General features: G+C 39.9%; 1 protein-coding gene across 2 annotated transcripts in view; it reads right to left on the bottom strand.

Moving 5' to 3' along the window:
* magi3b (membrane associated guanylate kinase, WW and PDZ domain containing 3b) overlaps positions 1-13596 on the bottom strand; it is a 121997-nt gene that overhangs the window by 102091 nt on the left and 6310 nt on the right. The window lies entirely within an intron of this gene.

Genomic DNA, 13596 nt, shown 5'->3' with positions numbered 1-13596 from the left:
AGCAGCATTTCTGTGTTTGATCACATCTATCATAGAACAGTCTAAAGATAAATTATATATGTGTGAATCTACACCCCTCTTTTTTCCCCACTTTTCCTCCTTTCATCCGATAAAACAGATTTCAAAAAAAAAAAATGATAAAAAAAAACTAGTGCAGTGTAGTGTGGGGCAGGGTGGGGTTAGGGTATGAGGCAGAGCTGATGTAAATTGAATGTAGGTAGGAGTAATAGGCTGCTGGGATTCTTCCCATGTCTGTGTAAAGCTATTATAAGACGCGTCACAGTAAAAGGAGAGATAAGAGGGCATTGGTTGACGCTGGAAAATGAAATCCAGCTCTATCGCAGCTACAATTGCTTTTCAGCCATCAACTGGAAACCTCACAGAGTCAAATCCACTGCTACAATATGACTGTTAAACTTGCTTTACAAATTCACACCCTGCTGCATGGCTCTCCAAATAAATCAGAATGATGTTGTTTTTGGAAGCTATTTTGTTTAGAGGCTTTTAACATGTTTATGTTTGAGAGGAAGGTGATTTGGAAGGTGATTTGAACTTGTTGTAGGTGCAGCTTAAATATGAAGCTGTGGAACATCATTGGTGTGGCTGGGTGGATCTGAATACCAATCCCTTTATTACCGGCTTCACAAAAGAGGATGATTCAACCAATTCTCTGCACAGAGGCGGGCAGGACCTTGTAGTGGCAGCTCGCTCCTGCTCGCACCTGTGGGCCCAACACGTTTTGGAATTCAACCATCAGGATAAACGCTGAACACAAAACCAGCGTCTTTATCCACACCTGCGTTTCCGTCTCACCAAATTAAAAAGGTGTTTCCTCAAGAATTACACTAATTAGTGGCATGGATTGAGACATAAAGCCAGTGAAAACACTGACAGTGCAGACATCAGTCGATGTTTCTCTCCGGGCTGCCACATACTTACAATGTGCATAGGATTCCTCACACACATCAACATTAGAATTGACAAATAACCCAAGGCTAACTCTGTCCTGAATGTTGCCAGTTATATGGAGTGTCAGGTTGGAGTTCATGTCCTGGAGGACAGATGAAAAGTAATGTGATCACTCATCCATGTTCTGGTCAACAACATACTTAAACCATCTGAATGTATTTTTAAAAAATGTTTGTCAAAGCCTCTGAGAGCTACATATTTCAAAAGAATGCATAGATCCCAGTGATACAACATACATTTCAACAACAGAAGTGGAGCAAAAATTTAAAAAGATTCCTTTTTATATATGAAGTCTCTGGCTTTGCGCTTTTAAACATTTCATTAGAATTGCAAGATACAGCCTGGGGTCTTCCTCCTATCAACTGTTACCAAGTATTACAACAATGAAAGAGAGGGATTCGTTGGAAAGTAGCTACCACTGGGACCAAACTGGGGAGAGGCTAATGGTCGGCTCCTTCCATCTCTAAGTCCAATACGTCTTGCAGGAATTCTGAATTAAAAATTTATTTTTTTTAAATTACATTTTTTTAAAAAAAGAATATATGGTGAAATCTAATTATTAATTAAGTGACAGCGGACACAATTCCTCCGTATTTTGTCCCATCCTCCTTAAAATCCTACATGAAAAGAAAAACAAACATATATTGTACAACAAAGAACTGAACGAACTGGATCAATTTACACTGCAGAATATTGGAAGCTAGATTTCTCTCTCTGTAAATTCAAAAGCACTTACTGCACCAGCCACTTTTGTTGCCATTTAAAGCAGATAAAGTTTTGTAGATAAATATACAACAGATACTTCATGTTCACGTGTTTTCACCTAGACCGCAAGACTGTGGAATGAATTAATTTAATAGCTTTTTTCTTTCCCTTTTGAAAAGGTCAGCAATGCAATTAAATCAACTCACATATACGTCTACCCTTCTGCGGGCGAGACAGATAAATAGATACAGTATCCAACAGCAACCGCGCATGTCCAAAGGTGCTACTGGTTCAACTGGTTTTCATCAAAAAAAGCTTTCTCTCTGTCGAGGTGCAGCCGCATGGATTCCATGCATGCCACAGAGGTGTGTGCAGCCCGTTGACAGAGCGTAAGCTTTACCCTCCACATCAGCCTGACAAGCGCTCATGTCGTCCTCCAGTCCCATAATCCCGAGCTTCTCTCGGGCCTGTCAATAAGTCTGTCACAGTAAGAAACATCCCTGTCAGGGAAACTGATGTCTGGCTGGACGGCTGAATGGACAGATGGATAGATGGATGTATTCATCGCTGCTCTCTCTGTTAGGCCCCTCCAGTGCAACAGTAATCCAGTCTATTTACACAGATCAATTTTTGGTTCTATGTGCCAGAGGAACAAAATTGCTTTGGTACGTGGCTGTGAGCCTGGGACATTGTGTGAGAGAGCTTGCCAAACGGACATTTTTCTTGGCTGCATTGTTCTTTCAATCTTGCATCCTTTTACTGTTAATACAATCTAAAAATTCAAACAGGGTCTTTCCAGGGCATCTGACTCACAAATGGGGAAGTATATATCTGCAATGCTGGACCATAGATGGGATTTTTATCCATATAAAAATTCAATTTTTTTTTTTATTTCTTCTCACAAATCTCTCCAACAGTGAAATTTTTACTGACGGAGTTATGGTGCTTCAGAGGTACACTATCAAAATAAAGTGTGCTTCAAATTTAGAACATAAAACACATATAATATATACAGTTTGTTTTCATTTGCAACTCCCAACACAGCAACTTGCATATTTCACACGAGTTGAAGATCTTTATAAGTGATTGCTTCTGTAGAGACACAGACAATAACGTTGTAATTTTAAGCACATTTATGAGAACAATACTGTCAAACAGCAGATGAAAGGACTCCTCGAGCAAGGCTGCAGCTGTGTTTCGAGGAGAGGGGAAACAATATAAGCTTTCCAACTCCTTTAACTGGATATCATTCGAAGTGTTAAGTATAATAGAGAGGAGAGTGTGTGATTCATGATTTACCACCATTTCCTTTAATTTAATTAAGTGCAAAAATGTATCCTCATAAGTGCTTCTACGCATTTTTAAATATGACAGCACCAAATAAGGAGCGGATGGGTATGAACGCTCATTTCACAGTATTGAAGGGAGCTAAAAATGAAATTTTTTTTTTTTTTTTTTTTTTTATCATACATATTTTAATTTAACTTTTACAAGCACTGCCTCAGCCGGCCTCTGCATTAATCTAGCCAGAGAGAGCCCTTTGTGTTTGATTAACTGTTTGAATGTCAGCCTGCAGACAGCCACAATCATAGACGCCACAATGAAATTAATATCGCTAATGTCAGACTTTGATGCTAATTTCAAAGTAAAATCACCTTTCCTCCTACACACATTACCTGGAAATAAACCGCAGCCTGAAGGATGGCTGGACCACCTTTTACCGAGATCTGCCCACACCTCATCCAACCGAACAGCTTTGTGTGTGTGTGTGCGTGTGCGTGCTCAAGTGAGTGTGTCTTTTTGGATTTATTTGTGGGTACGTTCATGTGTGGGTGAATGCCAATGGCAGAGCTGCTCAGCCAGGTATAAAAACAGCCATCCAGACAGACTGGGGCTCGGGGTCAGACTCAGCCATGTCAAAACACAAACTGGCTCAGTCTGTAATGAATCAGAGGAGAGATCATGATGCTGCATCATCTGGCCTGAAGCGCCAAAGCACACACCCAACCCCGACTATGGAAACTGACAAATCTGTTGAGATGGTAGAAAGCTGTGTTCAAGGTTTCACAAAGTTCGGCTTGAGCAACAGAAATTTAAGCAACAATTCTGATAATCGTTATTGTTAGACGTATATTTGCTCTAGCTTCTCTAATGTGAATATTTTCCAGCTTTTTTAGTTCTGTATGACACTAAGCTGAAGTCCTTTAGGTTTTGGATGGTGGGTTGGAAATTTGATGGGAATTGTTAATTGTTTTCTGACTGAATTATTAATAAACTAATTGAGAAAATAATCAAGAACATAATAAGCAAACTAACCGATCAAGAAAATGATAGTTCATTTCAACTCTAGGTATACCTGCAAACGTGTAACATTCAGGCGCTTTTGTATGTCAGTTTATGCAGTAAGATGCTTTGTTGGCTTTAAAAATTAAGTTCAGATCTCAAATGAAGAGAGTAGTTATGTGAGACAGCTTAGCTCCTCCCTAAATCCCTCTGCAGCACTGACAACAACAGGCCTCAACTTGTACAGACAACATGAGGGCAGACTCAGAGAGAAGAAAGAGACAGACAGACAGAACTGATCTGCGTCGAAATCTTAGAGGTAAAACCACATTTTGTGAAAACTGCAGACACACTCCAACTCTTGAACAAGCTGGCGGAGGAGAGTTTTTGACTGGGTGTCGTTCAACCTCATTGGCTGCTCAGACAGGATATGTATATGAATGCCTATAAGCAGCTGCTTGTTTGTAATTCAGATGAAACAAAGAAGCTGTATTCCAGTGTGAGAAGCACGATCTTCAAAGCTTTCACATATTGTAAGCACACAAACGGGAAGCGGCAGCAGCAGTGTGGTGTCAAACTGGATTTAATTGATGACTGTCTCTTTTTTAATCCACCGTATGAAAACTTTTTCAAAGGCTTATTGTAGGGTTTTTACCTCAGAAACAAACTTCTGTGCTGCCTGCTTTCATGCTCTTATGAGTCTAGGAACAAATCAATTCTGCCTTTTTTACTGGATAATGGGAATTTGTTGACATCAGCTCTGATCCTCTGGATGTCAGCCGTTGTTTATTTTGGTGCTCTGAGATTCAAATTTCAAAAAGTGTAAATACCTGACTCATCATTGTACCTTGCATGTTGAGGCCGGTCTGCTTCTCTGGACATGTGTAGGCTTAGTCACTGTTGTATCATTATTTATAATGGCCACTATTGAAGAGCTTCCTTTATATTCATGAGTCAAAATTAGTCAGAAACATGGAGTCGGACTCCCAGGATTTATTGCTACTAACAGTCTTTAAAGCTTAAACACTTAACTACAGAAACAGTCATGACTATCACATATAATGAAGATTAGAATTGGATATTGTTGTCCTTTAAGTGCAGTTGTAGCCCATCTCTAACTCAACACCTCATATTTCTTTTTTATATTTGTTGTGTTTGTTGTTCAGATACAATTTTCAGTCCTGCTGCCATGTTATTGTCAACAGCATTATCACGACATTACCTTAATCTAAACTTAACAGCTTCATAGAAGAACATTTTTGTTTAAGTCACTTAACTAAATTCCAATCAAAAACAGTTAATCATAATAATGGACTAATAAAGAATGAATGCTTTATACATAAGAAATGACTTTTTTATATTGCATTTTAACTAGACTGCAGGGAGTTGACCCCAGCCGTAAAAAAAGAGGACAGAAAAATCTGTTTCTGGGTCATTGACATGACGTGCATATTTTTGTGTCCAAGTGCATTACTTTCCTTTAAAATAATTTTAATTAATTCATGACATGCATCATTTTATTCTATAAAACTGCTGTAGTTTGACCATGTTTTCAGTACATTATAATAATGTATATATTTTATATTTTGGCATCTCAAACCACCAAAATGTCAGGTGGCGCAACCGTCCAAGTTAATGAACAGCCTGAGAAAAGTATTAAATATGATATTTTAATGATAATAAATTCAAAATAAATACTGTGGCATGATTTCATGTTTGAGACCTTTCAAATAAACTAAATTCACAAATATTAATAGTTTTAAAGGTGTTAAGATAATTCAAAAACTTTTGTCCGGGAATTTGTGTATTGTCAAATGTCAGGGTGGTGCAACTGTATACATGTATCTTTTATTCTGAAGTGAATAGTTACAACAGCAAACAGGATATTCCATCAGCCAGAGGACCCCAAGTGATCTTTATTGATGTGTGAAAAGGTTTGTAGAGCTCTCTCAAATATAGATAAAAATAGCTACTTTCAACTCATAGTTGGGCTGGTACACTTTTCATGTCACGTGGTACAACCAAGATTAAACTAGGAAAATGTTATTTTATCATAACATAACATATAGTTATTAAAAAACTATATGTATGAACTTGCTAGCAAAGGCTAAAGGTTAAACAGGTGTCTAAGTAGAAGCCTGTTGAATTTGAAATTAGCTGCAAAAGTCAGGTGACACAACTGAATCGTCAGGTAGTGCGACCAGGTAAAATATTTATTTAAACCAATAAATGATACGTTAAAGTGAACAAATGGTTGTAAACTATGAGGTATATAGCTATTGTATTAAATAGATTCATTTGTATATTTATATACAAGTTTTTCTGTATTTAAATGTAAAATTGGATATTAAAAATATGAAATACCTGGCCACTGAAATGCAAGAATCTTAAATTATAGTTAACAAAGAACTCAACCACAAAATAACAATGTGTTAGCCACTATAGACACACTCAGGTATAATTGCCAAGCATTTCACTCAGAATAAATAGAAGGAAAGTATATAAATTTGGTTGCACCACCTGACATTTTTCAGGTGGTGAAGTTAAAAATACAGTCAAAAAATGAATTTAAAACTTTGAAATGTTGTAACACAAATAAGGCTTGTTGAAACACATTATTCTAATTTCAAAAATATGCATAATATCCATTTTAAAAAGACTTTTTTTTAAAAACATTTTATTTGTCAATGACCCTTCGATCACAGGACTGTTGCATAAATTCACTTTTTTAGGAAGTAATTCTGGTGCTGCAGAGGCTGAACTGAGATAGAGTTTGCAGTAAAACAATAAGAAACCCCCAAAATACAGCAGCAACAACAACAACCTGTGGAGAAATATGCCTTAAAACCAACCCAGCCCTGAACACTCATAACGTTCATCATGCAGAGAGAGTATCTCTGTTTCATTACTGTCTGATAATTAACTGCAGGAAAGTATCATGTAATGCAATTGCCAAACAACAGGAAAAAAAAAAAATAAGCTAAGCCACAATAAGAAATTGTTTTGTAATTACTATCAGTGCAAATTAATTGCACATACCTCACAGCAGCATGAGATGAGAAATGAGAAGGCATTGCCTACAAGATCTGTGAGAGAGCAATAAAACAGCCAGCTACCACCCTTGTAGCATTAGCTAACTGATACTGCCAAGCACACAAACACTGAGTGAACAAAGCCAAGACACCGACTCACATTATGTATATTACTATGAGCAGCAAATGTTTTTAATTTGATGAAAAGGAGAGGCAGTTCCCGGCATCTCACTTCTCAAGGGATTGAATTCTTTGGGCAGAGACATTGCGGCTCCAAGCTGCCGGGAGCTTTAAGAGCGAGTTTAAAGCCAAAACACCTTCATTTCCTCAAAAAAGCTGATAACATGACTGAACTGTTGTCAGGTGAGCAGGCTCACAAACATGTACATGAGCAGCAGGTGTTAAAGCATTACAACAGAATCAGAAAGTCGTTATCCTTTAAATAGACTGCTTTATTGCAGTGGGTATGTATGTTAGGCATGTGAGGTATGTGAAGTATGTCAGGTGTCACAACACACGTTTTAAGAGACAACCATAAATTACCAATGTGAATTAAATTATGAGTTGTTCAAATGTCTTTGCTAATATGTTGTGGTAATCCACTAGTTAGCTCCTAAATATGCTTTTGCAGCTAAGATTTCATAGAAAATTCTGTGCATTTTCTGTATGTTGGTACCCTGCAGATCTGAGAGCTCCTCTGCCACCAGCTGCCACCACTCAGCTTCCAGTGAAGTCACAGTTTGGGTGGGGGTGGCTCGAGAGGCTGAAAAACATAATGAACGTAACGTTCATCAGCACGAGCCACTCTGCCTCTGAGATTTAGATTGTTAATCAGTGGTGAAATATGTGCTGTAGCAGATCTGATAAACAGACTCAATCTGGACACTGTGGGGGATGTTAACATCATGGATCATTTTGGCTTTCACCAGTTGGGTGAATTATGGGAAATGTGGCTCAATAACACCACTTTTAAGGCATCGTGGGGAAAGTGATGACAGACTACAACCACTGTAAGCTTCAGGACCGGACCACATATTTGGATGAACTGGTGCGAGTGTGATTTCTGTATCAGCACAGGATTAATTCTATGTCACAAATGCTTGTATACAGCCCTGCTGATTGTATAACCATTACAGTGGAACGCCATCACATGCCTTTCCTCTTCCGAGCACCACAACTGTATATTACACAACAGAGTTAACCACAGCTGTTAACAGCCACGGCTCTTCCATCTGTCCCTTCCCTGATGCCCTCCCTTCATCAGGCGGTGCGACTGTGTGAAGCCGTCTGTAATCAGATTAGCAAGAGACTGGGTGACTGGGGCTTCTGCACCCACCCCTCATTCCATCCCACTGTTAGCAACATCTGCGTCATGTGGAGAACCATGTGCACGCTGCGACAGAGAGAGATTAATGTGCTGATGTTGGTGTGTGTGTGTGCGTGTGTGTGTGTGTGTGTGTGTGCACAAAAGACCTAAAGTATTACAGCTCTCCATTAATAGTACGTGTAATAGTATATTAACAGGTCCTCTGCTGTCCATGCACACACACATACACACACACACACATACTTCATCAGTCATCCTTTGCCTTTACAGTTACACAGTGTGAGCTATGCTGCAATGGAAAACGCAGCAGCCAGTCCAGGTAATGAATGACATGAGGTATGAAAATGTTATTTTGCATTGCCCTATTCAGTGATGTATTATTTTTTTTAAATTCAGTCATCATAAAATTAAACAGAGACAATATTAAATAATTTGTGGTGATAACCAAATGAGGGGAGAATATATTTGAATAGATGGCGCAGTATAAACAGTGTTTTTACAAGGTCAATCACATTCATGCATTTTCAACAGAAAAAGGCAAATATCATGCGATATAAAATCAAGAGAAATATGTCATCATCCACCCTGACTCACAAGGGAGAGAGCAAATTACATAATCAAAGAGAAGGCAGCATCGCAAAGTCAAAGTTGAACAGAATGCTCTTAGATGATCTCCCTCTGGACAGAGGAGCACAAGAAAGGGCACATCCTGACGATTTGGTGCACCGAGATAACCCTGAGACACAGAGCGCCGCTCGCTGTGCAGCTTCTGGAAAGAAACATGTGTGAGCCTCACCTGGTAAAGGGCTCTACAGCCACCTGGCTGGCCTGGCCTGATCCATCCTGCCTCAACCCTAATGTCTCATTGGCATTCAGTCACACGCCTGCAGCAAGCGGCGAGAGGAAAGCTTGGCGCTAGCTCACCACTATTAAGATTCTACAAAGCCAGCCGTTCCCCTGCCGCTTCAAGCACACAGCCAATCACACAGCCAAGGAATAATAAAAGAGCTGGGGAAGGGGTGAGCGTAACAGCTGGGCCAGCCGGTCACGCAGCCAAGACACAGAGACACAAGACGGATTTTGGTATAAAATTCAAAAGCTGTGCTATTCATAAAGTTTATGAGGGCAGCAGCTTGGTTAGCTCTTCACACTGCAGTATCAGCTATGAATATTATACACTTCAAGTGGCTAAATCACCAGTGCAAACACATAATCGCACTGGCCCCAGTCACCCGCTCCATCCCACCCTCTGTCATCTGCGAAACCACACCGTGACCACTTCATGATGAGCCGTATTACTGGCAAGCCTCCCATCATGAACCACAGAGACAGCATCCCACCAGCCCGTCGCCCCTGCCTGTTTATGTCTGCCTATCAACATCCCCCCAGAATCCTAAGCTGCTTGCTAATCACCCTTTGAAAGAGCAGACTAATTCAGATGTCAAGGCCCATTACCTGTGAGCTGTCTAGAGGTGACCGGAGCCCCTATCTTCAGTGATAAACACCAGTTGGAGGATAATGCACATCTGGATAATAGGAAAGTGGGAAGTGACACGCTAGCCAAATGTGCAATCATTGAACACAGCTGAAGGAGTGGGTTAGGGTGGGGGAGGGGTGTTGGAGGGACTATGGTGTGTAGCAATCATTGTTGCATAAAGATAACGTCCTTCATGACAATGCTAGGTCAGTCAGCCACCGTATGTCTGCTGTGCCTCTGGTAAAATAAACAAGGCTCTCAGACTGAGGAGTGACTCCTCACCAGACGTCCCCTTCAATCTGCTCTCAGACACTGACGGAGACAATGCTCAAGCAGAAGACGACCCACGCCACACTCACATCCAGCCCTTTATGGGTTGTTTTTTTTTCTCCCCCAATCCACTTTCACATTTACAGGATGTGACTGATGCACTGAGGAGCAAGACAAGAGGAAAAAAGCTGGGGGAAAAAATCTGACTAAATATTTGTATTTTCACAATGTAGTTATATCACATTCTGAGCTCCAGTTCTGATCCTGTTTTGGCGATTACATATTTAGGAGCTTCTGTGGTTCCACAGGTTAAAATGATGATATGACTAAATCCCCTTTTATGATTCTACCAGGTAGAGAGACTGTAGTTCCTGCATTGATACACAATTACAGATATATAATACATTTAGAAAAGAGTGATGAATGGCGGATTTGTATTGCAGGTAGAGAATAAGGCAGATATCTAACAGTTGTGGTGATGGGCAGATAGGATCAGAGAAAAGCAGAATTGTTCACACAAAGCAGGAAGCACTGTTCAGTGGGTAATGAGGGCAAACAGGATGCAGGTCAAAGCAAAAATAACCACTTTCCATATCCATGAATCCTCATCAATTCAGTCAGAAGTGAAACCCACCAGAACTGCAACTGCTATACTCGTACACACAACTACAATGTAGCTAATGACTCCCTAATAAATACATATTTACAGGGCCAGGATAAGAATTAGTCATTATACTGCCGTATGAGCACTAACAGGCATTTAAGACAACAACATGGTCTTTAATTGGAACAGGGACTGAAGGCACAGAGGAGTTGAAATCCCCCAGAACCCCCATACCAATAAAAACATTTTTCTATTGCCCAATATCACAAATCACAAATTTGCCTCAAGGGGCTTACTAAAAAAATAAAATAAAATAAAAAAATGACATGAAGGATTTCCTCTCAGTTCAGCGTATAATAACCCAGATGTTGTGGATGATAAACCCATTTACACCCAATATTGTGAAAGCTTTGTCACCTTGTTTCCTGTTTGTTTGCAGAATGGAGCAGTGTCAAACTGACATGATTATAGAAGCAATCTGTATGACAAATGGATAATAATACTTATCTAAAAAAGCAAACACATCTTATGGCTTGTTGTATTGTGCTGATATTACTGAGAAATTAATCAAAATATAGTCGAAATCGCGATATGGCCAAGTGGGATATCCAAATCGCAGGAGCTGCAATTTTTTTTGATTAAGCTAAAATGTGTCACAACATTGTTGTGCATTGTTAGCACCATAAGCATTGTGATGCTACAAAGTTGTCCTGGCCTACAAATCATATTCTCCAGACATAAGGGAAATGCTTGTTTGGTACAAGACCCAACAAAAATCACATCATCATTTAAAATGTTTTTTTCTGAGAAAGAAATGCGAAAACAATCATTCCAACTGAAATATCACAACTGCATATCGCAATCACAGCATCTGCCAAAATAATCAGAATCTGATTTTTTCTTGCATGTTGTGCAGCCCTGCTAGAAATCATGGCTTACCAGTCCTCCTACACACGTCTGTAGCAGCCTATATAACACCCGTGAAGCAAAGCTGCGCATACATTTCACATGTACAAGGCAATGAAACACACTTTTTATTAATCTCCAAGTGTACAGCTCCAAATCACCTCCTCAAGCACGCTGCTTACGCTGTGATCGTTGCAGGTGCTGGTTGAGTGTGCAGCGAGAGCAGCACCGATTTTATTAGAGTGGGAATAATGAGAGAACGCTGGTGACTGAGAGTCATGCTATGCTTTTTGACTGGAGCCTACCGCTTTACTCTAATACCACCAGTTATCATGCACACACACACGCACGCACACACACACACACACACCGGTAGAGTAACTGGCTCTACTATAGATGAATTATTGAGGAGTTGGTGTAGGGTTGGGAGCAACTTTACGCTTGTTTGTTTTGTAGTCACATTATGCCTCCGCCCGCCTTTCCCCACCACCTCCCCCTTCCTCAACCTCCACAAACACACTGCAAGGCATGAGAACAGTGGGCTCTCAGCTAGGATGCTATGGTATGTTGCCAGCTCTGCTTTGCAGTGGCATTATGAGAAAACTGGTGCAGTAATGCACTGCAAGAAAACAAGTCATTAATCCTGCTACTGATTTCTAATATGTCTGAAAACAAAAATAGGAGTCGTTTCTGATGGAGATCAATGTTTTGATACACTTACTTGTAATTAGATGTATCCCTTTAAGTTTTTTTAACCTAGCAAAAATTTTTAAATGACTGAAACTGCACAGGGGAATGTAAAAACTAGTCAGTCCTTAGAGAGCAAAACCTCCAACATCACTGCGCAGTTCACAGGCAAAAAATACCTCACTTAAAATTTTAATCTAAATTGATTTCTTCACCTTTGCTAATCATGTTATCCTGGAAATCCCTCCACAACCCCCAAAATTTAATCAATTTCTCCACCCTAACTGGTTTGCCAAATTCCCTGGGAATCCATGTCATTTTTTTTAGGTATTCAGCAGTCGGGCAGGTCTTTAGGAAAAAACAGCATTTTAGTTCAGTTTCAATTTAAATTATGTGTCAAGATGGACAGTGTACTTTAAAATCATTTTGTGTGTGTGTGTGTGTGTGTCTGTGTGTGTGTGTGTGTGTGTGTGTGTGTGTGTGTGTGTGTGTGTGTGTGTGTGTGTGTGTGTGTGTGTGTGTGTGTGTGTGTGTGTGTGTGGTAAGACAGCAGCACTTCTCTACAAGCCTGACAGCTGCCTCACACACATATGGGAGCCACATGATGAGAGTAACAGAGGACAAACAAGCTGTATATCAACAAAAAGTTTTGTAGGATGATATAGGAAAAGGCCAAACGGATACAAAAAGTGTTGAGTGGTTACAAACAAATGGATACAAGGGAAGGAAACATGGACATATCCTCCTTTCCAGCTATAAGAGTCAACAAAAAATTTAAACAGACTGCAGGTAACCCAGGTTTGAGGGCATCTGAAGGCCTGTCATGACAAAGATATTTTAATTGGACTTTATGATGGGGAGTATCTGCATTGATTTTCTATTTTATATATATATATATTTCCATTTAACATGGAAATAATGATGGCTCATTAAAATAAATTCCTCTTTAAGGGACTGGCATAATGCTGTGTAGTGAATATGCAATCAAACCGCTACACAGTCATTATAAGGATTGTATTTTTAATAGGAGATCAAAATCAGAGCATTAGATCTGTCAGCTCCAAGGAGGGCAGGGAAGGCAGTGCTGAGAGAGGCAACAATGAAAGTTAGTACGACATTAATGAGGCGAGGTTAGAAGGTTGAGAACATTCAGTGATGGAACAACACTCCTGCTAATTGTCATACCCGGGGCGCTGCAGCAACCGTCTTGCATTTACTGTTTGACAGTCGTGCTCAAGTGTCCCTGTGGAGTGTGAACAAACCCACGCCGGCTCATGAGTGCGGTGACATGCCCGTGGCCTGGTGATGTTAACCAAACAGAAGGGCTTGAGATCAA

Source organism: Trachinotus anak, unplaced genomic scaffold, assembly GCF_046630095.1.
Source record: "Trachinotus anak isolate AG129_WGS33_773 ecotype Australia unplaced genomic scaffold, CSIRO_AGI_Tana_v1 ptg000013l, whole genome shotgun sequence".
NCBI lineage: Eukaryota > Metazoa > Chordata > Actinopteri > Carangiformes > Carangidae > Trachinotus > Trachinotus anak.
The sequence above is the reverse complement of the archived record's forward strand: the minus strand, read 5'-3'. Positions and strand labels throughout refer to the sequence as shown.